Raw genomic sequence first — 13,140 nt, forward strand, 5'->3', positions numbered from 1 at the left:
ACTTGCCTATATCTTGACGACTCCTATCCTGCGGGATGGAGACAGACAGTTAAACTGAGCTCATAGCCATGGAGGTAACTCAGATTGCTGCAGCTATACAATAGCAAGTCCTCTTTCAAATGCCATTGAAGAATGCACTGCCTACGCAGCTGATTATCAATAGTCTCCTGTTGGTCATGACATGGATAGTGTCTCTTGTTCTTGTTCCCTGGTGATGATGACCCCAAGAATAATTCATGCAGACTAAATCCTGAGACTAATTCGTCCTTCCCCAATCTCTAGCTAACAACTGGATAAGCAGAGTGAGAAATGAATGCACATCATCGGATGACCATCGAATGAATGTTGGAGACAATGTGAATGACCGCTTTCTTAATAATGTATAAATGTAACATAATTACAGGTGCACATCATGAGATGAACATAACGTAACACAAATGTGATGTTGTAGATGTATATGATGAATATGGTGTAATGGATTCGGACACCAGGAAGATGCCATGGACCATCTTTTTAATAAATAAATAAATAAATAAATACATACATACATAAATATGTGAGTCATAAATAATGAGTCATAACACGAGTTCGCCGCTCTTCAGATGGGCCAGAAGGGTTCGACCCACACATCTATTCTCCCTCCCTCCAAAGCTTTGGAACACATTACCTTTAGAGATCAGGGAAGCCAGCTCACTAAATATTTTTTAAAAGAAAGCTAAAAACGCACTTCTTCAATATATCCTTCAACTAGCTTATCTGCACCTGCCCACTGTAGTCTGTCAATAACATCTATAAGAAGTCTATTGATAAAGTATATAGTAGTCTGTAAATCTTTACCTTTTCTTTTGACTGTTTTCCCCTGCTTTTATATTCATTCTATGCTTGTATATGTTTTTATATTCACTTTATGTTCTTATTCCTGTTGTAAAGCACTTTGAGCTGCATTTCTTGTATGAAAGGTGCTATATAAATAAAGCTTTACTTACTTACTCCTGCTGCTATAATAGCTATACACTGTGACAGTAGCTATGCCATGAATAATGACAGATTAATTACCGTAAATAGGCTAAAAATAGCAGGACAGATGTTCCGATATACCGTTGGCTTGGCATAATCACTACGTTAGCTAGCCAGCTAGCTCTAATTCACAAGACCGTTTTTCAATGAACAAACAAAACAAAACAACCGTTACGCTGCAACAACCCCGCTAGGAAAAGAAGAACTTTCACTTACCAGCAAGCCATGCACCTTTAGCTAAATAACTACGTTTCTTGAAATGATAAGTAATTCACCTAACGGACAGATAAAGCATAACTGTCGCCCAGAGACTAGTGTGTGTGGCTGGTGTCCCCTGGCTACTGTACTTCCCGTTCGGGTTCAAACTTTGCGCCATACTCCCATTCTCTGCTGTCAGATAAGAAGGTGCACTCGATGTGTCTGCCCCGGCGACGGCCCTGCGAGTGAGGGCGGAGCAGGCCTACTTAAATCGTGACGTTAGAATTAGAAGGTTCTATCTCCATTTTTGTCCAAATTTAGTTATTTTACATAATCTGATCCATTAGGTGTTTATTAACGCCTGTGTGGTGTTATTTTTTTTTTTAAATGTTGACATTTTTTAGTTAGTTAATTCATAAAATACAAAGGTTCCATCTCACAGAACATAATGGAATATAAAAACTTTGACGCTCGATATCTCTGAACTACCCTAAACGGAGATTCTAGAACCGTATAATTCTAAGCTCACGAAATGCTGGATCTCTCCAACAAAGCAGCATGGATGACTCATAAAACATGTAGTATAAATGTATGTTCTTTCTGACATTCTCTCAGGTACATATCAGAAGAAATATTGTGTGTGATTGTGAATTTAGCCATATCATCAGTACTTTTTGCACGGTTAGTGTTCTGACTAGTGTTTGCTATTCGAGACTTTTTTTATTCAGAGCTTGGTTCTCTGGCGGGATTAAATGGGGGGCAAACAGGCAGCTCACGCTAAATATGCAATGCATGTGAAGTTTATCGCCAGCATCCTCTTTGATATTGCTCATCCGGGGCGTAGTTGGAATCACACTGGAATACAAAACGAGTGTGTCTAGTAATGACACGCCGATGGAAGGCGGAGTTTGGGCGGAGCCTAGTTTATTTGTTGTGATCGCAAAAACCCCTAGGTGGCGATATTGTTTGAAACCTGGCGTTGAACGTGACTGACCTGCAGGGGGCGATATTGCATTGGCAATCTTTCCTGTCAACATTGGGATTTGTAAATAAGGGACATTTTCCTGGGCCGTCCCACCACCCCTACCACCAGTGGCGGATTAACGCATAGGCTTACTAGGCTGCAGCCTAGGGCCACCACCACTAGGGGGCCACCTAACATTGGATAAAAAATAAAAATAAAAAAAATATTATAATAATAATAAAATAACATATTATTTTCTATCCTGAGGCGGCGAGGCCCCCCTATATTTTCTATCCTGAGGCCCCCCTATATTTTCTATCCGCTTGTTAAGTCTGAAGTTCAAAAGTGACGTTTAGCCATTTCCGTTTTGGAAACCAAACCAAACCAAACCAGAAATTCAAAAGTTGCAAAAATGAAGCGGACGCACATGAGTGGGGCCAAAAAACGAAAATAACTAATGAAAAAAGAACTAAATATAGCAAAGTTGCCCAAGATTTCAACATTTTTTTCTAATAATGCTGCTGCACCTGAAACGACCAATGTTCTCGAGAGTGAGAGCCACGAAACGGTTAGCTCTGGGTCGGGTGTCGCTAGCACAAGCAGCGCTGAGGCGAACATGGGGGGGGAGATGCAGGCTGTCGAGGCTGAGCGCGGAGAAGAGGCACTAACGTTACCAGTACCACCACCAGCTGACAGTGACACTGATACCGAGCAGGACAATCAAGAAGAGGAGGCAACACGTGGACCACCAGTTCCAGACACAAATCCTACCACCACTTACAGCTCGGATCCTGGATTGTGGGATACAGTTGGTGAAGACATGAGAACATATTGGATTAAGATGGGGCCACAATGTTGTCAAAATGAAGATGCTAATGTCGCCGCTTCAGAAACACAGCACAAGCATCAGAAGAGGTATTTTTCAAAAACACTATTTAAAAGAAAAAAGTCAAATGGCGAAACCGTGCCTCGAGAATGGTTAATTTATTCACCTGCAAAAGGAAAAGTATTTTGTTTCGCAAGTAAATTATTTGCAGACGGTGCTCATAAATCAGGACTCAAAACAGGCTACAATGACTGGAAAAACGCAGCAGTGTGTCTGGCTGAGCATGAAGGTTCCGAAAGTGTGATGCTTTTCCTATGTGATGCGCAGCGCTGCTGCTGGCTGTATTGACTCAGAACTAAAAAAAGCAGTTTAACAACGAGTGTGCTTATTGGACAAATGTGTTAAAGCGAGTGGTTGTAGTGGTGAAGTTTCTTGCAGAGCGAGGATTACCATTGAGGGGACACTGTGAAACCTTTGGCCAGCCTGATAATGGGAATTTTATGGGTGTGTTGGAAGCGATCAGTGTGTTTGATCCATTCTTGAAAGCGCACATAGACAAATATGGAAATGCTGGCAAGGGAACCACATCTTACCTCTCATCAACAACATGCTTAGAATTTATTGAATTGATGGGAGAGCATGTCCTAGCTGAGATAATCAGTCAGGTAAAAATAGCAAAGTATTTTTCAATCAGCGTCGACTCTACACCAGATGTTGCACACACAGACCAGCTCACATTCATCATACGATATGTGTCACCAGATGGATGCGTGGAGGAGCGTTTTCTCAAGTTTTTGCCAATTCAGAGTCATTCAGGGGAGTCACTTTATCAGTCTGTTCTTGGCGTTTTGGAAGAAATGGGCATTGACATCAATAACTGCCGAGGCCAATGTTATGACAATGCAGCCAACATGTCCGGCATTTACAGTGGTTTGCAAGCACGCATTAAGAAGATAAATAATTTGGCCGAGTGGGTACCCTGCGCAGCGCATACACTCAATTTAGTGGGAGTTGCCGGTGTAGATTGTTGCCCTGTGACAATGGAATTTTTAAATTTTGTACAGACACTTTATAATTTTTGTTCCAAATCCACGGCGCGTTGGCAGATAATAACTGCGGGGCTAAATGTTATTGACAACAAGAGGCTGGAGACATTGAAAAGTTTGTCAGATACTAGATGGTCAGTACATGCGCAAGCAACAAAAGCACTACACCAGAACTATGCCAACATCCAAGAGTCACTGAAGAAGATGAGCGATGACCCGATCCAAAATAGCACTACTCGGGATGAAGCCACAACACTTTACACAAAGATGGAAAAATTAGAGAACGCCTTTCTGTGTTCTATGTGGAACACCATACTGCAGCGCTTTCACAAAACTAGCGAAGCTCTACAGGCAGTAGAGCTGGATTTATGTAATGCTGTTGATTTAGTCTACTCATTGAGGGATTACGTGGCCAGTCTTCGGGACGATTTTGACAAGTTTGAGAGTGCTGCAAAAAACATGTCCCCGTTGTCCCAATACTACAAAGCAGACACACAGAGGCAGAGAAGACGAAAAAAACAGGCAGATGAATCCACTGAACCTGACTGTGAGCGATCAGGCCGAGACAACTTTAAAGTAACGGTTTATATCACTGTCATAGATCGACTCGTCATGGAACTAGAGAGGAGGTATCACTCATACAAAGATATTCAGCAGACATTTGGTTTTTTGAACAATATTCCATCCATCTCCATGCTAGATCTTCGCACAAGAGCGGCTAATCTGCAGAAGAAATATGCAGGTGATCTGGAGGAAGATTTTTTGGAGGAAATCAGACAATTCAGGGAATTCATTAAAGAAAATGAGGACACCTCAGCGAGGTCACTGCTGAAACTTATAAGAGGAAGGAAAATACAGGCAGTGTTTCCCAATGTTGATCTTGCAATGTTTATGACTCTGCCTGTAACGAATGCCAGCGGGGAGCGGTCTTTTTCTAAACTGGCACTTGTCAAAAACAAACTAAGATCCACAATGGGCCAAGAGAGGCTAAATCACCTGTGCCTGATGTCAATTGAGTCTGACATTCTGCGCACATTGGATTACACCAGCCTCATTAAGGACTTTGCTGCCAGAAAATCAAGGAAAAATACCTTCTAAGGGTAGGACCATTTATGATTGTGTTGCCTTAATCTGGGCATCTATCTCTTATTTTGTGGATGTAATTTGGACTGTTGCTGTATTGATTTTGTGTCTCTCTTTCTCTCTCTCTCTCTCTCTCTCTCTCTCTCTCTCTCTCTCTCTCTCTCTCTCAGACAACAGGAGAGCAACAGAGAGACAGACAGCAGGAGAGGACAGCAACAGAGAGACAGACAACAGGACAGCAACAAAGAGACAGACAACAGGACAGCAACAAAGAGACAGACAACAGGACAGCAACAGAGAGACAGACAACAGGAGAAGAGAGCAACAGAGAGACAGACAATAGGAGAGGAGAGCAACAGAGAGACAGACAACAGGACAGCAACAGAGAGACAGACAACAGGAGAAGAGAGTAACAGAGAGACAGACAACAGGACAGCAACAGAGAGACAGACAACAGGAGAGGAGAGCAATAGAGACAGAACGGAGGTGAGGTGAGCAACAGAGATAGTTCAGTGCATTTTTTATTGTTTGCATTATGTTATTAAAGCACAATGTGTTTTATGGTAAAGCATTATGAGTGGTCTGTGTGTGCAGGGTGCTCGTGAGTTGTGTATTTTGGGGAGGGGGAGGCTCGTGTATGAATGAATGAATGAATGGACTTTATTGTCATTGCTACAGTACAGGTACCAAACAACGAAATTTAGGAGGGGTGGCTCCCCTGGTGTTAGGAAAGGAAAAAAATAAATAAATAAAAAATAAAATAAAAATGGGGGGGGGGGGGCCTCACACAAAGGAGTAGCCTAGGGCCACTGACCATCTTAATCCGCCACTGCCTACCACTGTCCATATAGGATACCCCTTACCTTTAGACAAGGGTATACGCAGTCAATCCTAAAATCACCACTAGGCCACCACTTGCTTCAGTGCAACAATAATTGGGTTAACTAGTTCCTACATTAAGTAAGTGACTACAGGTGGTCAGAATCAGATGCCTGGTTGAAAGTGAAATACTTTGAACATCCCTGCATTAAAACACAAAAGGGCAGATCAATTCACCACATTTATTTATACCTTACTTACTTGACACCTCACTTACATATTTTCATTTACACATTACTGCATTTCTATTGACATATTATGCATTTATGTATTGACTTACATAAATGTCACTTACACATCTTCATTTAAATATTACTGTATGTATTTTCATTTACATTATCTATGTATCTATTACTTGAATGAGATTACACATTTAGTACACACCACTTACACATTTTCATTTATAAATCACTTACACATTTACATTTCATATTATGCCTCTATTGTGATTTTGAGAGGCTACTCAAAACTGGTAAGTGAGACAATTGGTAGGAGAGAGAGAGAGGGGTGAGAAAATGTGTTAGTTTTATTCATCATGGCATGCGCGAGGGACTTATACACAGGTCACAGACTTTGCATTCCTCAACACTTTCTGAGAAGGAGTGTAATTTGTGGGCTGGACCAGTGTGGTTGATTTTACATGACAGTAAAGCACAAACTGTGCTGTTGTCCAATGCCATTCTATTTTCTGTAACAATCTTACCGTCAAGAAGGTTAAAATACGGGAGGGTTGACAGGTATGAATCTAACAGCCAAGTAACCTGACTGCAAAATCACTCATCGTCTCCTAGTCCCAGGCGCAATGATTGGTAGATGAATATAAACTGAATCTGAATGTGATATTTATTCACTGTGAAAACGGTTTGTTTCCCAATGCCAATTCCAATTGCTAATGGCCCCTGGCCTGAGCATTAGATTACATTTTCCTGTCATGACTGGTGGATAGATAGATTCACGTACTTAGTCAAATGTATTAGTTGTAAGTCACTTTGGATAAGGGCGTCTGCTAAATGCCACATTTTTAAATCTAAATGTAAGGTCAGGTAGAAGTAGGCTCTCTTCTGTAGGGAGCTGAGCCAGGACAAGGGAGGCACTGTGCTGAGGGAGCTTCCGTCTGCTGTGATGTCCTCTCATTAATCAAGAACCACCTCCTTTGTTGCAGCATGGTGTGAGGCTTTTGTAGCTTTGTGCGGAAATAACATTCTGCAAATGAAAGTTAAATGTTTATACAGGCAAACGCTTGTAAAAGGCTCTTTAGAACATAGGTCTACCTTGACGAAACAGTGATGTGACAGGTGAAAGGGCTGTTAGGAAAGACAGGCTAATCCCTCCCTGGAGCCTGAACAATCATATCACTGTGTGTGTGTGTGTGTGTGTGTGTATGTGTGTGTGTGTGTGTGTATGGGTGTGTGTGTGTGTGTATGTGTGTGTGTGTGTGTGTGTGTGTGTGTGTGTGAGTCACAAGCCCACTTAAAAGGAAGCTTTATCAGATTTCTTGGAGAATACACTCACTCACACACACACACACACACACACACACACACACGCACACACTCTGACCTGAGACTCGCATGTCAATCATATACTGATGCAATCAAGGATGTTTTCAAATCTGTCTATGTCAACAGAATCGATGTCAACAGAAATGCGTGACAAAGCTGCAGACTACGTGTTACATGACAGTCACAGATCGTGATGAAGATTAGTGCGATGTTGCAACACCTCCACTGCCTGGCCTGAAGCAGGCAAGGCAACACGCTGATAACGACTTTTTAACAATCCACTTAAAAGGAAGCTTCATCAGATTGCAGGTGTGACAATCTGGTAACCTGCCTCTGGGTATGAACAGGCAGGCACTTTGTGTGCATGTACCTGCCTGTTTAACTACCTGTGTGTGTGTATGTGTGTGTGTGTGTGTGTGTGTGTGTGTGTGACTGTGTGTGTGTGTGTGTGTGTGTGCGTGTGTGTGTGTGTGTGTGTGTGTGGCTGGCAGTGAGATCTGTCATGCCTCGCTCCTCTGGGAGAGTGAGACACACCTGTTTCCACGGCGACAGGGGGAAAGTTGCTGCTAGCCTGTGGTACGTGAAGAGAATAGCTTTACTTTCCCTATGGACCTCACATGCTCTGTGAAGTATTCACCTTGTAATATACAGTTTTATAAGTATATTAGTATACAGTATAAAGTATACAGTATTATTAAAGCCTCATTTAGCCACCTGTCTTAAGACAAAGGCCGATACATACCGGTATGAATCACTGTGTCTGTTGTTGTGGTGTTCCGATTCTAGCAATGACATCATCACATGGTCATCACATCAAACACAACGAGTGAATTAGATTAGATTAGATTATTGTCATTGCAGAGTAGGCTACAAGTACCAGACAACAAAATGTATAATTAAATGTCTATTCAGGGAGGAGGTGTGAGGTTTCATATGGGAGTGGCACAACAACTCTAATACCTCAGTCACACGATGACTGCTTCCATAACCTTTATCTTCTGCTAATAGGTAATCCTTAGTGCTTAGCGAGACATGGTTTTCTGAGGAGTAGTGAAACTACCACACGGTTGGCTCCTGAATCATCCACCTGCTTCTCCAGGAGAAACGTGACTTGGAGTGACTGGACAAGACTGGAAAGGCTACAGGCTACCCTGCAGACAGCACACCTGCAGACGGAACACACCTGACTAACCAGGAACACCTGTTGTCAAAGTCAATTTTCCAATACGTTTGGTTCCCTATAAGGGGATCACGGATAACAATAATAATAATAATAATAATAATAATACATTAGACTTATATAGCGCTTTTCTAGACACTCAAAGACGCTTTACAAACTGAAAAGATTTAGTAGTAATAATAAAAGGACACAAAAAGGTTAAGGTAGTGCTGGGGACACATGGGAAGGGGAGGGGGAGAGGGTTAACTGGTGAAGGCAAGCCTGAAGAGGTGGGTTTTGAGGGCCTGTTTAAATGTTGGGAGGGTGTTGGCCTGTCTGATGTGGTTGAGGAGGGCGTATCAGAGGGACGGGGCTGCGGCTGAAAAGGCCCTATCACCCCAGGTCCGGAGCTTGGTCCTGGTGGTCTTGAGGGTGGTTTGGTCGTCAGACCTGAGGCAACGGGAGGGGGTGTGGAGGGGGACGAGGTCGGCAAGGTAGGAGGGGGCCAGATTGTTGATGGCTTCGTAAGTGGTGAGTAGGATTTTGAATTGGATCCTGAATTTGACCGGGAGCCAGTGTAGGTTTTGGAGGACAGGGGTGATGTGGTCACGGCAGCGAGGGGAGGTGAGCAGCAGCAGAGCTCTGGACATATTGGAATTGGGTTGTCATTTCTAAATGGTGAAGCCAATGAATGAAGACTTAGAGAGGTCTGTTTAGCAGCAACATTGAAACCAGGACGAAACTAACAGATTCACACTCAATTTCTCTGATTCTCTAATGGGTGTAGTGTTGACAATCACACCCTGCCGCCCAGCCCGCCAGTATTTCTGGCTGTGCCCCAACAGTCATAGCTTCCCCCTCCCTGTCTGCTAGCCCTCAGGGCAGCATGCACTCACAAGTGTACACTACCGACAGTATACATTCAGGAAGACTAACATTGCAGAATATGTGTATTTTGACACACCCCTCCCTCCCTCCCACCCTCTCTCCTCTCCCTCTCTTTATCCTTCAACACTTGAACATTCAGGAAATATGTCCAGTATGTGAGTATATATGTAAGTATGTGTATTCTTCTGAGACACCACTCCCTCCCTCCCACCCACCCTCTCTCTCTCCCTCTCTCCTCTCCCTCTATTTATCTTCTCCCTCTCTTTAATCTCTCCGTGCCCCCTAGTCAGACTGGGTCAGGTGTGTTTAGGAGTAACACCTGAACTAGGTGAGGGTTCGAGTGGATCACAACCTACAGAGGATCTTATAGGGCCCTCCTCAAATACTGGAAGCATGTGTTGTTCTTTTAGCTCTATACTCCAACAGTTTGTATTTGAAATCAAACCAATACAATGGGGTCAAAGCAGAGATTCTCGTCTTTAATTCAGATTGGGTCCACCGTTTAGAAAGTACAACCTTTTTTAAACGTACTCCCTGGTTTTGGCTTGACAGAAAATGCTTCCTCTACTCACGGAGGGCACTGTCAACTCTGATTCAATTCTCCAGATAGACAAAGGAGTGTCAGTAAGTGTGTGTGTGTGTGTGTGTGTGTGTGTGTGTGTGTGTGTGTCTGAATCAGAATCTCAATGTACACAAGAGTAAATTCTTTGGCTTTGGTTCCTCAACATCAGCGTCTTTGAGCCTCGGAAAAGTGCTATATAAATTTAATGAATTATTATTATTAACATTAACATTTGGCATTGGCAAAAGAAGAAGAAGATATACTTTATTGATCCCTGAGGGGAAATTATAATTGTTATTATCCACACGCACAAATGCACCCTGGGAAAACAGAGCTCTGAGCTCAGCATCAGCCTGCAATCAGGCGCCCATGGAGCAGTTAGGGGTTAAGTGCCTTGCTCAAGGGCACAGTGGCAGTGGTAGTATACCTTAGATGTGATGCCAGCAACCCTCCAATAAACCAGCTCATCATCACTGCCCACACAGCAGAAAACCAGGACCCAGTTGTTCAAAACTTTACATCTGGATCAGAATGAGTGTGTGTGTGTGTGTGTGTATATATATATATATATATGTGTGTGTGTGTGTGTGTGTGTGTGTGTGTGTGTGTGTGTGTGTGTGTGTGTGTGTGTGTGTGTTGCATTGAGCAACCGAGTGTCCTATGCTGACGCATCTACTAATGTTTGTGTTCAAGAATTTTATTGTAAAATGTGAACGCAAATAAAGCTACTAAAATGTGTGTGGGTGGTCCAACTCCAGGCCAAACATTTGTAAATCATAAACCGGTTTATTTCAGTTTATTTTGGCAACTGCAGGCTTTGCAGTGTGGCAACCCTGATAGCATATAAATCTCCATGTGAACGGCAGGCTTGATTGTGCAACAGAGCAGCAACAGGAGCCAGACAGACAGGCAGCATTTTCTTCTCTGTCATGGTTCAACGTTGATGACAGAGACTGATGACGGTAGTACGTCTCTGTGCCTCCTACAGAGAAACGCTTTTCACCCCCACAATTGGACATATAGTATACTATACACTGATGAGCCAAAACATTATGACCACCTGCCTAATATGCTAATATGCTGTCGGCCCTCCGTGTGCCACCAAAACATTAGCAGCAGAACCTTCACGTCCTGTCAGTTGCAAGGTGGAGCCGCTGTGGATCGGACTTGTCGGTCCAGCACATCCCACGGATGCTCAATTGGATTTGTGGTTTGTCCCTCCTCGGACCACTGTCGGTAGTTAGTCACCACTGCTGACCGGGAGCACCCCACAAGCCTTGCCGTTTCAGAGATGCTCTGACCCAGTCGTCTGACCAGAACAATTTGGCCCTTGGTCAAAGTCGCTCAGGTCTTTACTCCTGCCCATTTTCTCTCCTGCACCCAACACAACGACTTCAAGAACTGACTGACTGACTGTTCACTTGCTGCCTAATATATCCACCCCTTGACAGGTGCCATTGTAAACAAGATAATCAATGTTAATGTAACTTCACCTGTCAGTGGTCCTAATGTTTTGACTCATCGGTGTACAGTATAAGTTATGCTGATGAAGTCCACACTGTCATAACAGAACAGTTAGTAATTGGTTACCAAAAAGCTAGTCTCCCCCAGTCATGCATAAACACACCAGACTCAGTAACGGGAGTGTAGAGGGTAGAGAATTAGATTAGATTAGATTCAACTTTATTGTCATTGCAGACTACAAATACCAGACAATAGAATACAGTAAATATGTGCAGTACAGCACTATATCAGAATCAGAATCAGAATCAGAATCAGAATCTAAATTATTATTGTATTATCATTTATTTAAAGTATATTTGCACATACAGGAAATGTACTTTGGTTGGTGCATAGGACATAAAAAACAACACTATACAAACATGTTTGAAAAGACATTAGCAAAAAGAGCAATAGAACAATAATTATGTAGGCTATAAATTAGAATAAATGTAAAAGTAATAACAATACTGTCAGTGCATTGTATGTGTGTCAGGGTTTCCGTTAGAAAAAATTGCCGCCGGACATCGTGTCCGGGAAGATTTCGATTTACCGGACAAACGTGATATATTCCGGACATATTAAAATATAATAAAAATAATTTTTTTCAAAATTATATATATTTTTTCCCAAATCTAATATAGCTGTTTGTCGCGGTGATTACTGTTGTGTAGCGGCCTATATATGCCATTTAATGTCTATTTCTCATCCGATACGATTAGATGCGAGCTATATAATATATAATAATATAACATGATTCGCATGCGCGCTATATGTCCAGCGCTGAACGGGCGCCTCTGGGAACTGAACAGACAGCATCGATCAATGAACGGAGTAACGGACTCCACATTACGTTAACTGAAGTTTGTTAAATTGTTTGGGATTAATGTGAGTTTTCTATTTTCTCTTTCCAGTTTGACCCTTTTTTTATCAATAAAACAACGTCATTTCTATAACCAGGTCTCGCTGGTTGGGAACGCATTTCGTTTAGCTGATATGTTACGCAACCGAACAGCTTCGGGAAAACGAGTAGCAGCGCACATAGTAGTGAGCAAATACTGACTTCCACTTTTTGTCCTAGGCAAAGGTCCAACACAATCAATTATTACACGTTCAAATGGCTCCCCTATAGCAGGAATGGGATGCAATGGTGCGGGTGGAATGGATTGATTAGGCTTACCCGCCATCTGACAAGTATGGCAACAGCGGCAGTGCTTGGCAACATCCGCCTTCAGTCCGGGCCAAAAGAAATGTTTCAATATCAGCTGATAAGTTTTAGTTATACCTAAATGTCCTGACCACTGGCTCTCATGTGCTACAGATAACACCTGTTGTCTATAACCCACAGGCACAACCACTTGTTTTACAGTATTCCACTCACAACCATTTGCATTAGGAGGAGACCATTTACGCATTAATATCCCATCGTTAAGGAAATAAACTACGTTGCCCCCTATTTCAGATTCCTCACTAGCTGCATGTAAAAAACATTTGTTTAATGACTGATCAGCTACTT

The sequence above is a fragment of the Nansenia antarctica genome (assembly GCF_963989245.1).
Source record: "Nansenia antarctica genome assembly, chromosome: 18".
Classification (NCBI taxonomy): domain Eukaryota; kingdom Metazoa; phylum Chordata; class Actinopteri; order Argentiniformes; family Microstomatidae; genus Nansenia; species Nansenia antarctica.